Here is a 21,003-nt window from a genome sequence, read left to right on the forward strand (position 1 = left end):
CACAGAAATCATGATTCTTGTGTTAGATAGGGTCAGCATTACTTCTATCCACCAAGATTCTCACCATTATGTCAGTGAGACCCTTAGTCACACTGCTGTCATCTCCAGACCAATGGTCTCCTTGATGGCTTCCCATTGTCCATCCTGCATAAACGGCAACTTGTTCAAAACTCCGCTGTATGTTTCCTGGTCCATACTATGTCCCACTTACCCATCACCTCCCCAACCCGCATCTTGCCCTCCCTCGCTCTCCAATGCATTAAATTTAAAATCCTTGCACCTGTCTTTAAATTTCCATTGTCACACCTCTGGCCTATCTACAATCTCCGCCAGCTTCCATATCGTCTGCCTCCCATCAAATACCACATTTCCTTTGACTCTGGCCTTTTGTGTCGCTTCCCCGCTCCTTTGTCCCATCATCAATGGCAGAGCCTTCAGCTGCCTCTGTCTTACTCTTTGGAATTCGTAGTCTAAACTTCTCCACCTCTCACTCCTCCAGCAAAAACCTCTGAGCACCCATCTCTTCGACCAAGCTTTCCATCACCCCATCTAAACTCTTCCTTCCTGGATCGGTGTCTGTTTTCCTTGTGTCTCTCTGTGAAGCGTCTTGGGATTATTTTTTTTTGTTGAAGTTAAACATTAAAGTTACTATCTAAATGCAAATGTTCATTGGTGTCCACATATACATTTTCTCTCTGTTCTTTCTTATTTCAAGCAGAACATTCCTATCCGCTGTTGCTTATCTCCCCTAGTGCTATGATATCTAAAAGGAAACATCCTGTCCCAGCTTTAGGTCCAGCTCCCACTCTCAATTTTAAATCTCCTACTCTCTATCAACCCCGCTGGGCTGTCTCTGATTTTAGTCGGCAGTCGGGGGGAAATATAGGACTGGATTTTACCATTTACCTTTCAACTAGCACAGCATTAAGGGAGCAGAGTGAGCAATAGCGGATAGGAGCACGCTTTTTTTTTGTCTTAGAACACTCCTGTGAAGTGCCTTGGGATGTTTTACTAAAGTTAAAGGCGGTACATAAATGCAAGTTGTTGTTGGTGATATTACGCTGTTGTTTGCTGAGTGCATCATCTTTGGAAAGCCTAGTTCGCAAGGAGGGAGCCCTGAGGAAGGATATGACTCATGTATAAAAGAGGATCCCCATATATAATCCCTGATGCGCTATCAATTACTCATAAAAGACAGAGTTAGAAGAGTAACTAAAGGCTTTTATTAACAAAAGAATGGAGGTCTGCCTCGAGTGGTCGACCGGTCCAGAAATACAAAGGGCTGGGGAGCAGTCACCTTTATACTAGGACTTGTGGGAGGAGTCAGCCGAGGCATGTCCAGGCATGTACACAATGGAATGCAAACAGTATACAAACAGTGGTTTACCACATTCACCCCTTGTTTAAAATTGAGTCCGGCGGGGTGAAGTGTATTAAAAGTTAGTGTATTGGAGTCTCTCCGGAGGTCTTGTCTGCCGCTGTGATCGGCGTGGCGACGGCAGGGGTAGTGAAGCTTCCGGCATCAAGTCCCGCGTAGGCTGTGGCGCTGGCGTGTCGTCCTCGTAGATGTTGAGCGGGTCGCGGGACCCAGGCCTGCCGTCTGCTGGGGCTGGATATCGGATCGTGGGGGGGGGGGTGGTAGTGGGTAGTGGGTTACTGCAGCCCCCGAGGGTGCAAGGTCTCTTATGGAGACTGTGTCCTCCTGCCCGTCCGGGTACGCAATGTAAGCGTACTGGGGGTTGGCGTGGAGGAGGTCGACCCTCTCGACCAGGGGGTCCGTTTTATGGGTCCTTGCGTGTCTTCTCAGTAGGACCGGCCCTGGGGACGTCAGCCATGGCGGTAGCGATGTCCCCGATGTGGACTTCCTTGGGAAGACAAACATTTTCTCATGAGGGGTGGCGTTAGTGGCAGTGCAGAGCAGTGACCGAATAGAGTGGAGCGCATCGGGTAGCACATCCTGCCAGCGGGAGGTTGGAAGGCCCCTAGACTTTAAGGCTAGCAGGGCGGCCTTCCAAACTGTCGCATTTTCTCTTTCCACCTGTCCGTTCCCCCGGGGGTTGTAACTAGTGGTCCTGCTTGTGGCAATACCCCTAGTTAGCAGGTACTGACGGAGTTCGTCGCTCATAAACGATGAGCCCCGGTCGCTATGGATATAGCTGGGGAAACCGAACAGGGTGAAGAGGTCATTTAGGCATTTAATGACCGTGGCACTGGTCATGTCCGGGCAGGGGATGGCGAACGGGAAACGGGAGTACTCATCAATAATATTGAGGAAGTACACGTTGCGGTCGGAGGAGGGGAGAGGCCCTTTAAAATCGACGCTCAGGCGCTCGAAGGGGCGAGTGGCTTTTATCAGGTGAGCCCTGTCTGGTTTATAAAAGTGCGGTTTGCACTCAGCGCAGACTTGGCAGTTCCTGGTCATGGTCCTGACCTCCTCAATGGAGTAAGGTAGGTTGCGGGCCTTGACGAAGTGGAAGAACCTGGTGACCCCCGGGTGGCAGAGGTCATTGTGGAGGGCCCGCAGTCTATCGATCTGCGCGCTGGCGCAGGTGCCACGCGATAGAGCATCCGGGGGTTCATTGAGCTTCCCGGGCCGTTACAAGATCTCGTAATTGTAGGTGGAAAGTTCGATTCTCCACCTCAAGATCTTGTCATTTTTGATTTTGCCCCTCTGCTTGTTGTTAAACATGAAAGCGACTGAACGCTGGTCAGTGAGCAGGGTAAATCGTTTTCCGGCCAGGTAGTGCCTCCAATGACGCACAGCCTCCAAAATAGCCTGGGCCTCCTTCTCAACAGCGGAGTGTCTGGTCTCCGGGCCCTGGAGGGTTCGTGAAAAGAAGGCCACGGGTCTCCCCGCCTGATTGAGGGTAGCGGCCAGGGCAAAGTCGGACGCGTCGCTTTCCACCTGGAAGGGGATGGATTCGTCCACTGCGTGCATGGTGGCTTTGGCGATGTCCTCCTTGATACGGTGGAAGGCTAAGCGGGCCTCTGCCGTCAAGGGAAAAGAGGTGGACTTGATCAGCGGACGGGCCTTGTCCGCATAGTAGGGGACCCACTGGGCGTAATAGGAGAAAAACCCTAGGCACCTCTTCAGGGCCTTGAGGCAGTGGGAGTTCCATAAGGGGACGCATCCGGTCGGGGTCGGGACCGATGACTCCGTGTTCCACAACACAGCCAAGGATGGCGAGGCGGTTTGTGCGGAATATGCACTTCTCCTCGTTATATGTCAGGTTCAGGAGTTGGGCGGTGCGGAGGAATTTTTCGAGGTTTGCGTCATGGTCCTGCAAGTCACGGCCGCAGATGGTCACATTGTCCAGGTATGGGAAAGTGGCCTGCAACGCATTTTGATCTTCCATCCGGTCCATCTCCCTTTGGAAGACGGAGACCCCATTGGTGACGCCAAAGGGAACCCTAAGGAAGTGATAGAGGCGGCCGTTTGCCTCAAAGGCAGTATACTGGCGGTCCTCAGGGCAGATAGGGAGTTGGTGGTACGCTGATTTCAGGTCAATGGTCGAGAAGACGCGGTACTGCGCGATCTGATTGACCATATCAGCTATGCGGGGGAGTGGGTAAGCGTCCAGTAGGGTGTAGCGATTTATTGTCTGGCTGTAGTCGATGACCAGGCGCTGCTTCTCGCCGGTCTTAACGACCACAACCTGGGCTCGCCAGGGGCTGGTGCTGCCCTCAATAATCCCTTCCTTCAGGAGCCGCTCCACTTCGGTTTTAATGAAAACCCTGTCCCCGGCGCTGTATCGCCTGCTCTTTGTGGCGATGGGCTTACAGTCGGGGGTGAGGTTAGCAAACAGTGGGGGGGGGGTGACTCGGAGTGTGGAGAGGTTGCACCTGGTGCGCGGCGGGCAATTTGGAAGCTGCTGGCTGCGGACTGTGAGTGGGGGGAGGGGTCCACCGTACGCCATCGTAACACTTTTAAGGTGGCACTGAAAATCTAACCCCAGTAGAACGGCAGCGCAGAGGTCGGGCAGGACCAGAAGTTTAAAATTATCGTACACAGTCCCGTCTACTATGAGTGTCACCACGCAGTAGCCGCCAATGTCCGCTGACTGGGACTCGGAGGCCATAGAAATCCGCTGGTGCGCAGGCAGGACTGGGAGAGAGCAACGCCGCACCGTGTCAGGGTGGATGAAGCTCTCCGTGCTCCCAGAGTCAAAAAGGCAGATTGTATCGTGACCATTTACCTTAATGTCCATTGTGGAACTGGCCAGTTGGTGCGGTCTCGCTTGGTCCAGTGTAACGGATGCCAGCGTAGGGGTCGGTGTGTCGCTGCGGGTATCAGATGAGGGGGTGTCGGGGGCCTGCTGCGTCCCGGCTGTCGTCCAAGATGGCGGCGTCCATGATCCCCATGTGGCTGGAGGCGTCCAAAATGGCTGCTGTACCGGTGATTCGCACATGGCCGAGGAGGCCCAAGATGGCGGCCCGCATGGCCCACACGCGGCGCTGCTGGGGTTCGGGGTGGCTTTGGCCCTGCAGACGCTAGCGTAGTGTCCCTTCTTCCCGCAGCCCGAGCAGATCGCGTTTTTCGCCGGGCAGCGCGCTCTGGGGTGTTTTGCCTGGCCACAGAAGTAGCATTTCTGGCCTTGGGGCACTGCTGTCTGGCCTTGGGACACTGCTGCGGTAGTTGGGCCGTTGCTGGGGTGTGGCTGGGGTGGCACGGCGCTATGAGGCGGTCCTACCGTGTCCCAGGCTGTCGTTCCCCGCGGCGTCCACGGTGCAGAGGAGTAGGCATCCATGCCCTGGTAGGCTGCATCCAATGATAGTGCGAGTTCAGAGGCCTTGTTGAGGTTGAGGTCACTCTGCTCCAACAGTCGCTGTCGGGTGTAATTGGATCTGTGGCCCGCTACAAAAGCGTCCCGGATAAGTTCCTCTGTGTACACAGCGGCCTTTACATCCTTACACCCACAGGCCCGGCCAAGCACGGACAGTGCCTGAAGATATTCCACGGTCGATTCCCCAGGTTGTTGCTTACGACTCCCCAGAAGGTGCCTGGCGTACACTTCGTTCACTGGGCGCGTGTACTGGTCCTTGAGGAGCTTGATAGCATCCGCGTACGAGGTCGCGTCTTGGATGACCGAGTACACTCGGTGGTTCACTTTGGAGGTCAGGACATCCAGTTTGTCCTCGTCCGATTTGATTGCTTCGGAGGCGGTCAGGAATTTTTCGAAACACTTAAGCCAGTGAGTAAACTTGGTGGATGAGTCCGCCTCCCGATGATCTAAGTCCAGGCATGCTGGTGTGAGGATCTTCTCCATTATAAAAATTTTGTTAATAAAATTGATGCGCTATCAATTACTCATAAAAGACTGAGAGTTAGAAGAGTAACTAAAGGCTTTTATTAACAAAAGAATGGAGGTCTGCCTCGAGTGGTCGACCGGTCCAGAAATACAAAGGGCTGGGGAGCAGTCACCTTTATACTAGGACTTGTGGGAGGAGTCAGCCGAGGCATGTCCAGGCATGTACACAATGGAATGCAAACAGTATACAAACAGTGGTTTACCACAATCCCAACTACATTTTTAGTTTTACAGACGTAGATACAGTCCTTGCCACTTAAAACGTCCACATTTAAAACAGGCAGTCGCTAAAATTGGTCAAAAAACGTTAACCATTAGACATTTGCATTAACGTCAATATCAACGCTGCCAGTTACATAGAATGTACAGCAAAAAAAAACAGGCCCTCCCGGAAGCACGATAGGGTTCTCACTTTCCGCCACCTCCAGCGTGATCCCACCACAAACCACATCTTCCCCTCACCTCCCCTTTCAGCATTCCGAAGGGACCGCTCCCTCCACGACACCCTGGTCCACTCGTCCATTGCCCCCAACACCCCTTCCCCTTCCCACGGCACCTTCCCGTGCAAGCGCAGGAGATGCAACAACTGCCCTTTTACCTCCTCCCTTTCCACTGTCCAGGACCCCAAACACTCCTTCCAGGTGAAACAGCGATTTACTTGTACTTCTTGCAATTTAGTATATTGTATTCACTGCTCACAATGCAGTCTCCTCTACATTGGGTGACCGCTTTGCGGAACACCTCAATTCAGTCCATAAGGTGACCCCGAGCTTCTGGTTGCCTGTCACTTTAATTCACCGCTCCACTCCCACTCTGACCTCTCCATCCTCGACCTCTTACACTGTTCCAACGAAGCTCAACGTAAGCTCGAGGAACAGCACCTCATCTTTCGATTAGACACTTTACAGCCTTCTGGACTCAGAGTTCAACAATTTCAGACCATAACATACGAATTAGGAGCAGGAGTAGGCCACTTAGCCCCTCGAGCCTGCTCCGCCATTCAATAAGATCATGGCTGATCCGATTACTCCACATTCCCACCTATCCCAGATAACCTTTCACCCCCTTGCTTATCAAGAATCTATCTACCTCTGCCTTAAAAATATTCAAAGACTCTGCTTCCACCGCCCTCTGAGGAAGAGAGTTCCAAAGACTCACCACCCTCTGAGAAAAAATTTCTCCTCATCTCTGTCTTAAATGGGCGACCCCTTATTTTTAAACAGTGATCCCTAGTTCTAGATTCTCCCACAAGAGGAAACATCCTCTCCACATCCACCCTGTCAAGACCCCTCAGGATCTTATATGTGTCACATATGTTTCAGGATCTTATATATAACCACAGCCCCAATTTTATTTTTCTCTCTGACATGGCAGCTGTGATGAGTCTACCATTCCCATTTACACCTCATCTAGAGTCATCTTTTGTTTCTTAACTTGTCCCATTACCATCTCCTTTTGCCTTGCACCATCATCCCTTCTGTCATTTAATCTCTCCTGCCTTCCATCCTATCACAGACCTTCTCTTTTGTTCTTTCCTCCCCTCCCCCCTTTCCCTGCCCCTACACTTGCTTAAAAACCTGTTCCAGCTCCAGCTTTTTCCAGTTCTGACGCAGGGTCATCGACCTGAAACGTTAACTCTGTTGCTCTCTCTACAGATGCTGCCTGACCTGCTGAGTATTTCCAGCATTTTCTGTTTTTATTACAAAAAACAAGCCATTCAGCCCAACTGGTCCATGCCGGTGATTATGCTCCACACGAGCCTCCTCCCACCCCTCTTCATCTAACCCAATCAGCATATCCTTCTATTCCTTTCTCCCTCGTGTATTTATCTAGCTTCCCCTTAAATGCATCATATAGTGCCTTAAGTGTTCCAGTTATTTTGGGCAGAAACAGTTGTGCTTACATAAGAACATAAATTACTCACTTATTCACGTTAAATTTAAATGGAAGGATCAAGTTCTGCTTCCCAATAGGCTCTATTTATTGGTTTATTTTTGTGGCAATATTTTCATGTGTCAGGCTGCTGTTTGAGAAGATTATTTACCAGCTGAGCTCCACTGTACTACAGAGACCTGTCTGCAGACTGGCTGAACCTTCTCCCTCGCATTTAGCTTGGGTGATGAGACCCACTTGATCCAATAGCTGTGACTCATAGGCCCTGATTTTCCTGGGTCTATGTGCCCTTTATTCTCGGCAGGTTAATTATTTACTGTGCATTTGTATGTGGAACAAGCCAGCATGCATGCTCGGAGTTACAACCCTTTTCAAAGATATCCACTCCATGGCTCAACGTATTATTGAATCATAGAACACAGAAGGAGGCCATTCGGCCCATCGTGCCTGTGCTGGCTCTTTGAAAGCTATCCAATTAGTCCCACTCCTCTGCTCTTTCCCCATAGCCCTGCAATCTTTTAATCCCTTTTGAAAGTTACCATTGAATCTGCTTCCACCACCCTTTCAGGCAGTGCATTCCAGATCATAACCACTCGCTGCGTAAAAACATTTCCCCTCATCTCCTCCTTCCTGGTTCTTTTTGCTTAAATCTGTATCCTCTGGTTACCGACCATCCTGCCAGGCGAAACAGTTTGTCCTCTCGTCAGGACCCCTCATAATTTTGTACCCCTCTGATGGCCCAGAAATTCGGGTCGGAGGCTTCCCGCGGGTGCAAGCCCCCGACCTGCACTTACCTAGTGCGCCGGCCGTTGTGCTGTGGGCCCGCGTGGGATTCCGATCCTGGGCCTGCTCCAACTGCCGGCGTGCAGTGCTTGCGTATCCCAGGGGCGCAGTTAGTTCAATGCGTCCCCTGGGATCACGTGGACCAGGAAGAGCCAATGGTAGCAGGGAATGCTTCATTCATAAAATTGACAGGAAGAGCTGTCAAAACTAAAAATACTATAAGCCCCAAAACATCACTAAAACCTCAAATAAACTAAAAAAAAAAAATCTATAAGTTACATAAAATAACTATTTTAAACAATAATTTAAATCTTTGAAAAAATTAATTACATTTTCTAACGGGGCTAAAAATAAACTTACCTTTCTTTAAAGTATTTAAAAATAATAAACCTGTGGAAAAAATGTTTTAATTTTAATTAATTCACCACTTACCCTGTTAAAAACAGGCCTTGCGACTGCTTTTTACATGTGTAACTCCTGGAGACTTACCCTCCTGGAGAAACCTGGAAAAAATACGTAAGTTCCATGCGCACGCGCTGCTTCTCCGGCGTACGCGTTCGACCTCTGAACCCCTTCCTTCAAGGGAACAGAAGATCGGGTTTCCCGCGCATGCATGAAACCGGCACTTCCGTTGGGCCTACGGGTGAGTACCCCGTGCGTACTCACCCGTGGAGACCCGAATTTCTGGGCCATTAAATCTCCCCATATCCTTCTTTGCTCTAAGGAGAACAATCCCAACTTCTCCAGTCTCTCCACATAACTGAAGTCCCTCATCCCTGGTACCATTCTAGTAAATCTCCTCTGCACCCTCTCCAAGGCCCCGACATCCTTCCTAAAGTGTGGGGCCTTTTTTGTATTAGTACACGAAACCTACCGTGCCACTGAAGTTTCAAAAGTTTCCAAAAAATCTCTGGCACTGCAACTGAACTGACTCTTTTTTTTTAAGCACTACCACGTTATACCAGCCATCGGGTATACCGGCCATCGCACGAACACGCCCGCTATAAGCAGGGGAAGAATGCTTGTGAAGCCTCCAGCTACCGCCCGATCTCCTTACTTTGCACTTGTTATAAAGTGCTGGAGAGACTACTACTCCACAGACTAGCTTCGATCATCGAGCCAACCATTCCTAAGGAATAAGCAGGCTTCCGGAGCAGCCGTAGCTGTTGTGACCAAGTGGTAGCTTTAACAACACACATCGAAGCAGGCTTCCAGCACCAGCTCAAGACCGCCGTAGCACTTGTGGACCTGTCAGTGGCGTAAGACACAGTATGGAAGCATGGACTGCTTTTCAAGCTCTCCACCATTTTACCCTGCAGAACAACGATCCGTCTTCTCAACTCCATGTTTAGCAACCAATGCTTCAGTGTGTACACTCTGGTGCCCAGAAGAGCAGATATAGGACATTGAACAATGGACCCCCACAAGGTTCTGTCCTGACACCCATGTTATTCAAAGTTTACACCAGTGACCTGCCCGAAACAGAGTCCCACAAGTTCGTATACGCTGATGACATTGCCTTGGCCACGCAAAACATGAATCTGTCCATCACCGAGGAGACCCTGACCAGTGATTTACAGAGGATGGAGGCCTACTTCTGCCGATGACGACTTCAGCCAAACCAGCAAAAGACAGTCACCTCGACATTCCACCTCAACACCCATCAAGCAAACCAAGCTTTGAAAGTCTCCTGCCAAAAACACCCTCCTAGGAGTCACGCTTGATCGCACCCTGTCATATAGACAACATCTCCAGAACCTTGGGAAGAAACTAAAAAGTAGGGTCAACTTGATCCAGAAACTCACCGGATCCACATGGGGAGCAGACGCTCAAACCCTCCGTACGGCAGCACTTGCCCTGGTGTACTCTACAGCAGAGTACTGCTCTCCGACATGGCTATCAAGTCTGCATGTCAAATCCATTGATGTCCAGCTGAATTCTACTATGAGAATTATCACCGGTACGCTTTTATCGACACCAACACCTTGGCTGACGGTGCTTGCAAACATCACGCCACCACACCTGCACCGTGAATATGCAGTCTCCAGATAATACAACCAATACATCAGCAAAGGCATGCCGATCCAGGCCGACTTGAACAACCTACCACTAACCCGTCTCAAATCTAGGCGGCCATTTTGGACTGTTGCCGAAGCCCTTCAGTGATCTCCCCTCAGCCTTGATGACCGATGGCGAAATGCTTGGAAGAACTGCGACATACGGAATGGATTCCTTATAGAGGACCCCACAGTACAACCTGAAGGATCAAACCTTCCTTGCAAACAGTGGACAACCATCAACCGCCTCAGAACCGGTCATTGTAGATGCTGCCACCTTCTCCATAGATGGAAGATTAAAGCTCCCCATCATGAGACTGTGGAGCTCCTAATCAGACCCTGGAGCACATCATTGAGCACTGCCCTCAGTTGAAATTCATAGGCAGCCTACAAGATATCCACGCTGTTACACCAGAAGCTTTGGCCTGGATATCTGACTTAAGATGCTGACATTTGATTTGCTTTGCTACTTCCATACGAAAGATAAGCGGTGGGGCTCTATAGGAAAGCACCGCTAGGCCTCCCCCCCCCTTTTCATCGTCCTGTCTTGGAGCGCATTTTGACAGTGCTTTTAAATTGCACCTATATAAGATGACCTCATTTCACGCCTTCTACTTGCAAGCCTTTGAAAGTGATCTATATATTTCCAAATACTAAGATGTAGCTCAGTATTTTATCTGCGCAGCAGGCCTCAACAGTCTTTGTCAGCCAAAAAAAACATAAACAAAGCATTTTATCACAGTTATGGTGTAACACATGACTACAAGTGCAAAAAGAAACTTGCACTGTGACATACAACTTAAAAGCCTCAATTTGCCACACAAGTATTTGTCAGATTCTCTCTGCCTAAAAGTTGAGATGTAATGGAGGATCTATGTAAAAACATAGTAAGACTGCAGTTGGAGGACTGTGTGCAGTTTTGGGGTTCATAGCACAGGAAGGATGCTGAGGTAATAGAGAGGATACAGCATAGAATCACTAGGATGCTGGTATGAGAAAATACAAAAAGACTTGAAAAATTGTATCCATTTTTGTTGGAACAGTGCAGATTACAGGGAGTTTTGATAGGAGGTGTTTAAAATTATGAAGGGATGGGACACAGCAGATAGAAACGGACTGTTTCCAGTGATTGAAGGTCTAGAACAGGGGATGTAGATTAAAGGCAAGATATTTAGGACAGAAAGTAGGAAAACCACACAGAGGGTTGTAAGGCTGTCAATTGTACTACTGGAGTTAGTGATTGAAGCATAAGTGAAAAGAAAGACACCTGCAAGTGGAATTGGATAAAAGTCCCATTGCATTTTTATTTCTAAACTATTGATGCTTTTGCCAAATTTTCCCCACAATAATTCTCTCAAAAATAGTCCATGGAAAACTGTGCAAGTGATAAAATTCTGACCAGCTCATGTTTTCTAATCTATCCACAAGTTGCTGGGTGAGAGTCGATCAAGATGAATGCCTAGGTACATAGAAGATTTGGGAGCACTGAGCAAGTGTTAAAGCTCAACAGAGCAGTGCACCAGGAATCCGCAGTAATGGATGGGCACCAGCAGGTGGAAACGTTGAGCGCTGGCTTTGTTTTCAAAGACGCCATCTACTGCCAACCTTTCACAAATTCTCTCAGACCTGCAATCTTTGCTGTTTAAAAGCCAATTGGGTTCACTTTAGTGTGTCTATTGCTATCTGTAATTCAACTGGCACTCTCGATGTGTAGTTCAGAGATCTGCAAACACAAATTAACTAGGAAAGATGAAATTTGCCATTGTCTAATTTTTGGCTCAGAGAAACTACATACACACAGACAGGGACACACAGACAGAAAGACAAACACAAACACAGACACAGAGACAAACAGACACACTCACACAGACACACACTCACACAGACACACAAACACACCGATGCACAGACAGAGACACACACACACAGACAGAGACACACAGAGACAGAGACACAAAGAGACAGAGACACAAAGAGACAGAGACACAAAGAGACAGAGACACAAAGAGACAGAGACACAAAGAGACAGAGACACAAAGAGACAGAGACACAGACAGATACAGACACACATGCAGATACAGACAGATGCACTGACAGATACAGACACACACAAAGACAGACACACACAAAGACAGACACACACAAAGACACAAATACACCGATGCACTGACACACAGACAGACAGAGAGACAGACACTCAGATACAGATAGGCACACACAGACACAGAGAGACACAGACAGAAAGAAAGACAGGCACAGACAGAAAGACAGGCACAGACAGAAAGACAGGCACACACAAACACACCGACACACACAGAAAGACAGACACAAACACACACACGGATACAGACACAAACACACACACGGACACACACACACGGACACTGATGGACACACAGATACACTGATGGACATACACTCATTCACGGACACACAGACACACACATGGACACAGACAGAGACAGAGACAGACAGAGACAGACACACACACACAGACAGATACAGACAGAGACACACACACACACACAAAGACAGACACACACACACACAAAGACAGACACACACACACACAAAGACAGACACACACAAAGACAGACACACACACACAAAGACAGACACACACACACAAAGACAGACAGACACACACAAAGACAGACACACACACACAAAGACAGACACACACACACAAAGACAGACACACACAAAGACAGACACACACACACAAAGACAGACAGACACACACAAAGACAGACACACACACACAAAGACAGACACACACACACAAAGACAGACACACACACACACAAAGACAGACACACACACACAAAGACAGACACACACACACAAAGACAGACACACACAAAGACAGACACACACACACAAAGACACACACACACACAAAGACAGACACACACACACAAAGACAGACACACACACAAAGACAGACACACACACAAAGACAGACACACACACAAAGACAGACACACACACAAAGACAGACACACACACAAAGACAGACACACACACAAAGACAGACACACACACAAAGACAGACACACACACAAAGACAGACACACACACAAAGACAGACACACACACAAAGACAGACACACACAAAGACAGACACACACACACAGACAGACACACACACACAGACAGACACACACACACAGACAGACACACACACACAGACAGACACACACACAGACAGACACACACACACAAAGACAGACACACACACACAAAGACACACAAAGACAGACACACACACACACACACACACACACACAAAGACACACAAAGACAGACACACACACACACAAAGACAGACACACACACACACAAAGACAGACACACACACACACAAAGACAGACACACACACAAAGACAGACACACACACACAAAGACAGACACACACACACAAAGACAGACACACACACACACAAAGACAGACACACACACACACAAAGACAGACACACACACACACAAAGACAGACACACACACACACAAAGACAGACACACACACACACAAAGACAGACACACACACACACAAAGACAGACACACACACAAAGACAGACACACACACACAGACAGACACACACACACAAAGACAGACACACACACACAAAGACAGACACACACACACAAAGACAGACACACACACACAAAGACAGACACACACACACAAAGACAGACACACACACACAAAGACAGACACACACACACAAAGACAGACACACACACACAAAGACAGACACACACACACAAAGACAGACACACACACACAAAGACAGACACACACACACAAAGACAGACACACACACACAAAGACAGACACACACAAAGACAGACACACACAAAGACAGACACACACACACAAAGACAGACACACACACACACAAAGACAGACACACACACACAAAGGCAGACACACACACACAAAGGCAGACACACACACACAAAGGCAGACACACACACACAAAGGCAGACACACACACACAAAGGCAGACACACACACACAAAGGCAGACACACACACACACAAAGGCAGACACACACACACAAAGGCAGTCACACACACACACAAAGGCAGACACACACACACACAAAGGCAGACACACACACACAAAGGCAGACACACACACACAAAGGCAGACACACACACACAAAGGCAGACACACACACACAAAGGCAGACACACACACACAAAGGCAGACACACACACACAAAGGCAGACACACACACACAAAGGCAGACACACACACACAAAGGCAGACACACACACACAAAGACAGACACACACACACAAAGACAGACACACACACACAAAGGCAGACACACGCACACAAAGGCAGACACACACACACACAGACACACACACAGACAGACACACACACACAAAGACAGACACACACACACAAAGACACACAAAGACAGACACACACACACAAAGACACACAAAGACAGACACACACACACACAAAGACAGACACAGACAAAGACAGACACAGACAAAGACAGACACAGACAAAGACAGACACAGACAAAGACAGACACAGACAAAGACAGACACACACACACAAAGACAGACACACACACAAAGACAGACACACACACACAAAGACAGACACACACACACACAAAGACAGACACACACACACAAAGACAGACACACACACACAAAGACAGACACACACACAAAGACAGACACACACACAAAGACAGACACACACAAAGACAGACAGAGACACACAGAGACACAAAATGTCTGTTCACTTTCAAGCCACTGACAACATTGGGAAAGCCAGGAACCCGTCGACTGCGGTTTGCTTTGGGGAATTCCAGAATTCTGAGCTGGAGACCTTGCAACAAACTCCAATGTTTGGTAATAAATGGATTCATGCAGCAAGAGTGATATCACTCGTGTATTAATCCCAATGTTACTGCATTACTGTATAATAAACCCCATTTGTTGGTGAATTACTGCAGTAACCCTAATGTTGCTGCAATACTATATTAACAGCCCTAATACCACTGCATTAATCTCAAAACCACTGCATTACAATATTGTTTTCCCCAGTGCCACTGCACTACAGCATCATGAATGCTGCTGCATTACTGGATTAACCCCAAGGATTAATTGTTGTATAAAGGCTGCGACAAAATACAAGACGACATTATAAACTTGCAGAATGGGCGTGTAATTGGCAAATGAATTGCAATAAAGGTAAGTGTGAGATGCTACATTTTGAAAGGAAGAATAAGGAGGCCACATACTGCTTGGATAATAAGAGCCTAAATGGGGTAGAGGAGCAAAAGGATGTAGGGGTATGTACGATACACACAGCACTAAAAGTAATGATGCAGGTTAATAAGGCCATAAAAAAGCAAACAAAGCAATGGGTTTCATTTCTAGAGGCTAAAGGGATCAAGGGATATGGGGAGAAGGCAGGGACCGGGTACTGAGTTTGGATGATCAGCCATGATCTCATTGAATGGCGGAGCAGGCTCGAGGGGCCGAATGGCCTACTCCTGCTCCTATCTTCTATGTTTCTATGTAGAGGGATAGAATTGAAAAACAGAGAAGTTATGTTAAACTTATATAGAACCTTGGTTAGACCACACTTGGAGTACTGTGAACTGTTCTGGTCTCCATATTATAAAAAGAATATAGAGGCACTGGAGAAGGAGCAAAAAAGATTCACAAGGATGATACCAGAACTATGGGGAAAAGGCTGAAAAAACTGGGGCTCTTTTCTCTAGAAAAGAGAAGGCCGAGGGGTGACCTGATAGAGGTCTTTAAGATTATGAAGGGGTTTGATAGGGTAGACAGAGAATATGTTTCCATTTCTGGGGGAGATCAGAACTAGCCATAAATATAAGAGAGAGTCACGAATAAATCCATCAGGGAATTCAGGATAAACTCCTTTACCCAGAGAGAGTGAGACACAGACAGACCTGGCGGACAAGAGAGGACAGGATATGCTCTCACTGCAGTCAGGGAGTGGTGGAGACAGAGATGCGCTTCCTCACAGCTTGTGGAAAATATCAGGGCATCAGGGAGAATTTCTACCCAAAACTCACAAAAATATGCCCTGAATTCAGAAATTTGAATGACGACCAAAAACTCCCATACCTACTAGGGGAACAGAGAAATTGTGTAACCTTAGCGGCACACTATGTTACAGCTTGCCATAAACAGAGGGACAACCATTAAATCTAAGAAAAGAGTATATACAAATTATATGAATGTATATTTATACACTCAGGGATATGTGTGTTTATACACTGTATGGATAGATCTGCGTTTATGTGTTCAACCATAAATGTTTTTCGATGCTTTGGCAACATAAGATGTACCTTGTCATGCCAATAAAGCAATTTGAATTGAATTGAATTGAGTGTTTAGAATGTGGAACACACTATCACAAGGAATAGTTGAGGCAAATAGCACAGATGCATTTAAGGGGAAGCTAGATAAACACGAGGGAGATAGGAATAGAAAGGTATGCTGATAAGGTTTTGATGAAGAGGGGCGGGAGGAGGCTCATGTGGAGCATAAATGTCAGCATAGGCCAGCTGGGCCAAATGGCCTGTTTCTGTGCTGTAGACTATGTAACTTTCTATGTAATTAATCCCAATGTTGGTGCATTACTGCATTAACCCCAAACCACTGCATTACAGTAATGCCCCCAATGCTGCTGCACTACTGAATCAATGCCGCTGCATTACTGTATTATCAACCGCAATAACAGCTCTATTATACCCAAATGCTGCTGCATTTTATTAACCCCAACGCCACTGCATTATATCCAATGATGCTGCATTGCTGCATTATATCCAGCGATGCTGCATTATATCCAGCGATGCTGCATTGCTGCATTATATCCAGTGATGCTGCTAGGGTTGCAAAGGGGTGGAAAGTTTCTGGTAAATTTCCGGAAATTTTCCACGGGAAGTTTAGCTTGGGAATTTTGCCCAAAAAAGCACATGCTAGCATAATATTGTTTTTTTTGTATTTCTTTCTTTTTTTTCCCCCCACAGGTCCTCTCTTAAAATTACTAACAGAGATGGAATCTTAATTATTAAGGAATTTCTTAATCAATATATGTTTATCTTCTTACTTGGCTTGTTTTAATAATTACAAGTTTTGTGTGTGACTGTGAACAAATGTGTCCTGATTGGTTGGATGAGTGGATGAGCGATTAGCTCCCTCTATTTGTAATATTTGCATATCGAATTGTGATTGGCCTGCAGGCATCTGTAAGACTGCTATAGTTTTTTTAAGATCCAGGTTAGGGGTCCTGAGGGAAGTCATTTTGTTTTCTGCTGATGTTGTGATGATGCAGTAAGTAAATCAGACTTTATACCAAATAAACCTTGGGCTCAAGTGGAGGAGGCCTACCCTCATATTACGTCTATTGGGTGCGCAGCTCATGGGCTTAACCTGCTCCTCAAGGACATCATGGGTTTGAGAACCATGGAAGCACTGTACAAGAGAGCCAAGCAAGTTGTTAAGTATGTCAGGGGAAAACAGGTAGTTGCAGCAACCTACAACTCCAAGCAAATGACAAAGAACAAGAACACCACACTGAAGCTGCCCAACAACACTAGATGGGGTGGTGTTGTCATAATGTACAACAGCCTTCTGGAGGGTAAGGAGTCGCTGCAAGAAATGGCAATATCCCAGTCTGGGGATATGGAAACCACCATCAAGAAAATACTGCTGGATGATGTGTTTTGGGAGAGAGTGGTTAGCAGCCTTAAACTACTCTCACCACTAGCATCTGCAATTGCTCAGATTGAAGAGGACGCTGTCTTGTCAGATGTTCTCAGGCTTTTTACTGATTTAAAAGAACAAATCAGCATTGCCCTACCCACATCCCTGCTGCTCAAAGCAGAGGAGAAGGCAATTGTTCAATTCATACAGACGCGTCAAGAATTTTGTGTCAAGCCGATTCATGCTGCAGCATACATGCTGGACCCAAAGCATGTTGGGAGACCAATACTTTCTGGAGAACAGATCAACAGCGCTTAGTGTGATTTCTACCCTCTCACCATCTCAATCTGGATGTGGGCAAAGTTCTGGGAAGTCTGGCAAAGTTCTCTACCAAGCAAGGTCTTTGGAATGGGGATGGGATATGGGAATCATGCAAGCATATCAGTGCACATACCTGGTGGAAGGGACTTTGTGCATCTGAGGCCCTGTCACCTATTGCATCGGTGATACTCCAAATCCCACCTTCATCAGCGGCCTCTGAACGAAACTGGTCACTTTTTGGGAATACGCATACAAAGGTGCGCAACAGGCTGACTAACAAGAGAGTGGAGAAACTGGTGGCTATCCAGGCGAACCTACAACTTATTGAGCCAGATACAGAAGTGTCCACCACACAGCTAGACAGTGACACAGAGGAGGAAATGGACACGTCAGAGCCAGAGTCAGAGAGTCAGGAGGAGCAATGAGAAGTAGAAGACTCAGAAGACTCATGAGTAGAAGACTCAAAAGGGACAAAATAAGGACAAATTACAGGCTAAATAAGCTGACGCTCTTTTTATTTTATTTTAGATGGGTCTTTTTTGTGGGGGTTCAATAAAGTTCAAAATTATAACCTAAATAAAGTTTTGAAAGCCTGTTTTTATTTGTATGGAACAGTATGTCTATTTTGACGACAAAGATAATATAAGGGTCAGAGACAAAAACCATCAGTGTGCAAAAAAACTCAAAATTCCCATAAATTCCCAAAATTCCCATGGAAAGTTTCCTCTTTTAAAAATTCCCAGAATTTTGCAACCCTAGATGCTGCATTGCTGCATTATATCCAGTGATGCTGCATTGCTGCATTATATCCAGTGATGCTGCATTGCTGCATTATATCCAGTGATGCTGCATTGCTGCATTATAGCCAGTGATGCTGCATTGCTGCATTATATCCAGTGATGCTGCATTGCTGCATTATATCCAGTGATGCTGCATTGCTGCATTATATCCAGTGATGCTGCATTACATCCAGTGATGCTGCATTACTGCATTAACCGCGGTTAGTGTCAGTTAAAAAAAACACATTTCATTTTAAAACATCTCATTCTTGTTCACCATCTATTTCCACGGTTGTTCCAGCAAGCATATCTTGGAAAGTTTTTCCCCTTAAAATAAATCACTGTTTGTACTTGGAATTATGTTTTCTCCCCCCTGAAACTTCCCATTTTCAAAGTGGGATCAAACTCAAAAGAAAAAATTGGCATCTGATGGGGCTAAACTATCTGCAATGGCAGCTTTCTTTCCAGCCAATTGAACTTTAGCAGTTTGCAGGTGGATTATGCCAACGTAACATGCTTCTTCTATGCTCAGCACGTAAATAGATTTTGTTTCTTTACTTGTCCCATTCCCATCACCTTTTGCCGTGCCCTCTTGTCATTTACTCTCTCCTGCCTCCCAGCCCATCACAGACCGTCCCTTTTGTTCTTTCCTCCCCTCCCCCCACTTTCCCTGCCTCTGTTCTTGCTTAAAAACTGTTACATCTCTAACTTTTTCCAGTTCTGATGAAAGGTCATTGACCTGAAATTTAATTGTTTCTCTCTCCACGGATGCTGCCTGACCGGCTGAGTATTTCCAGCATTTTCTGTTTTTATTACACAAATGGAGGCACTGGATTGGCACCAAGTGGAGATAATCACTAGAACGCTACAGACAAGTCAAGATTGTTTGACACATTTGTTCAGTGAGCTGCAGTTCAATAGCTGACGTTCAGAGGCTATCTGGGGGCTGTACTGTTGAGGCAGTGTGAAGACAAAAGCTCCAAGGCTGTTGTGCGAGTGGACTCTCTAAACATCTGATTGTAAATAAAAACAAAACTCCAATTCATTCTGTTCTTTCCAAAACAAGGCACTGTGTCACAATTGAAGAGCGAACATACGGGTTTACGAGAGTCCAAATATTGAGCAACACACCTAGAATATGCAGGTTAAAAATTCCATTTCATTAAATGTTATCAACTTCAATATCCATTTACATTTCTAGTTTACCAGTCCAGGGTTTTGGTAAGCCTTCCCCAGGGTATAAAGTGTGAGCTGTGGCTCAGAGGTAGCACTCTCGCCTCGGAGTCAGAGGCTGTGCGTTCAAGTCTCACTCCAGAGACTTGAGCACATAATCTAGGCTGGCACTTCTGAGGGAGCGCTGCACTGTCGGAGATGATGTCTTTAGCATGAGAAGTTAAACCGAGGCCCCGTCTGCTCCCTCAGGTGGACATAAAAGATCCCACGGCACTATTTCGGAGAAGACCAGGGGAGTTCTCCCTGGTGTCCTGGTCAATATTTATCCCTCAACCAACACCACTGAAACATTATCTGGTCATTACCCCATTGCTGTGCGCAAATTGGCTGCCGTGTTTCCTACATCACAAAATTGACTACACTTCAAAAATATTTCACTCAATGTAAAGCACTTTAGGACTTTCCGAGGTCGTGAAGGGCGCTATATAAATGCAAGCTCTTCCTTTCTTTCTTTCACATCTGCCGAGCTGTGAACAATGAGTCACTGGAGGCCAAGGGCCAACTAAAAGCAAAGTCTGGAGGTCTCGGCAAAAGAAAGATTTAAGTTTTGAATCAAGGTGCCGAGGAGTCTGGGGAAATTTCTCAACTTAAGCAGTTTTTATATTGGCTTAAGTGCCCTGGCTGGCTCCCGGCACGGCTAGGCCCAAAGTAAATTTGCCGGATTTGGTAAGGACGATATCTGAGAAGACCCATTTTTTGTTTTTTCAACTGGGTGTTCTTGGAGGCAGCCGTTTATGAATCTGGCCAGGTTTCTTTTGGGGCTGCTGCTGTTGGTAGTAAACCTGCATGTTCAGGGCCAATGGCACCGGCATGGGTCGTGCACAAGCAAGAACTCAGGATTACAGCCAGAAGCCACGAACATGACTACCTCCCATTTACATAGAGAGTGCAGTGAAAGACATGG

The 21,003-nt window shown here is 46.9% G+C and overlaps 1 protein-coding gene across 4 annotated transcripts in view; it reads right to left on the bottom strand.

The window, feature by feature from the left end:
• yaf2 (YY1 associated factor 2) overlaps window positions 1-21,003 on the bottom strand; it is a 196,653-nt gene that overhangs the window by 13,828 nt on the left and 161,822 nt on the right. The gene's annotated exons all lie outside the window — the stretch shown is intronic.

Source organism: Somniosus microcephalus, chromosome 16, assembly GCF_052327205.1.
Source record: "Somniosus microcephalus isolate GS21.2 chromosome 16, FLI_Smic_1.0, whole genome shotgun sequence".
NCBI classification, from domain to species: domain Eukaryota; kingdom Metazoa; phylum Chordata; class Chondrichthyes; order Squaliformes; family Somniosidae; genus Somniosus; species Somniosus microcephalus.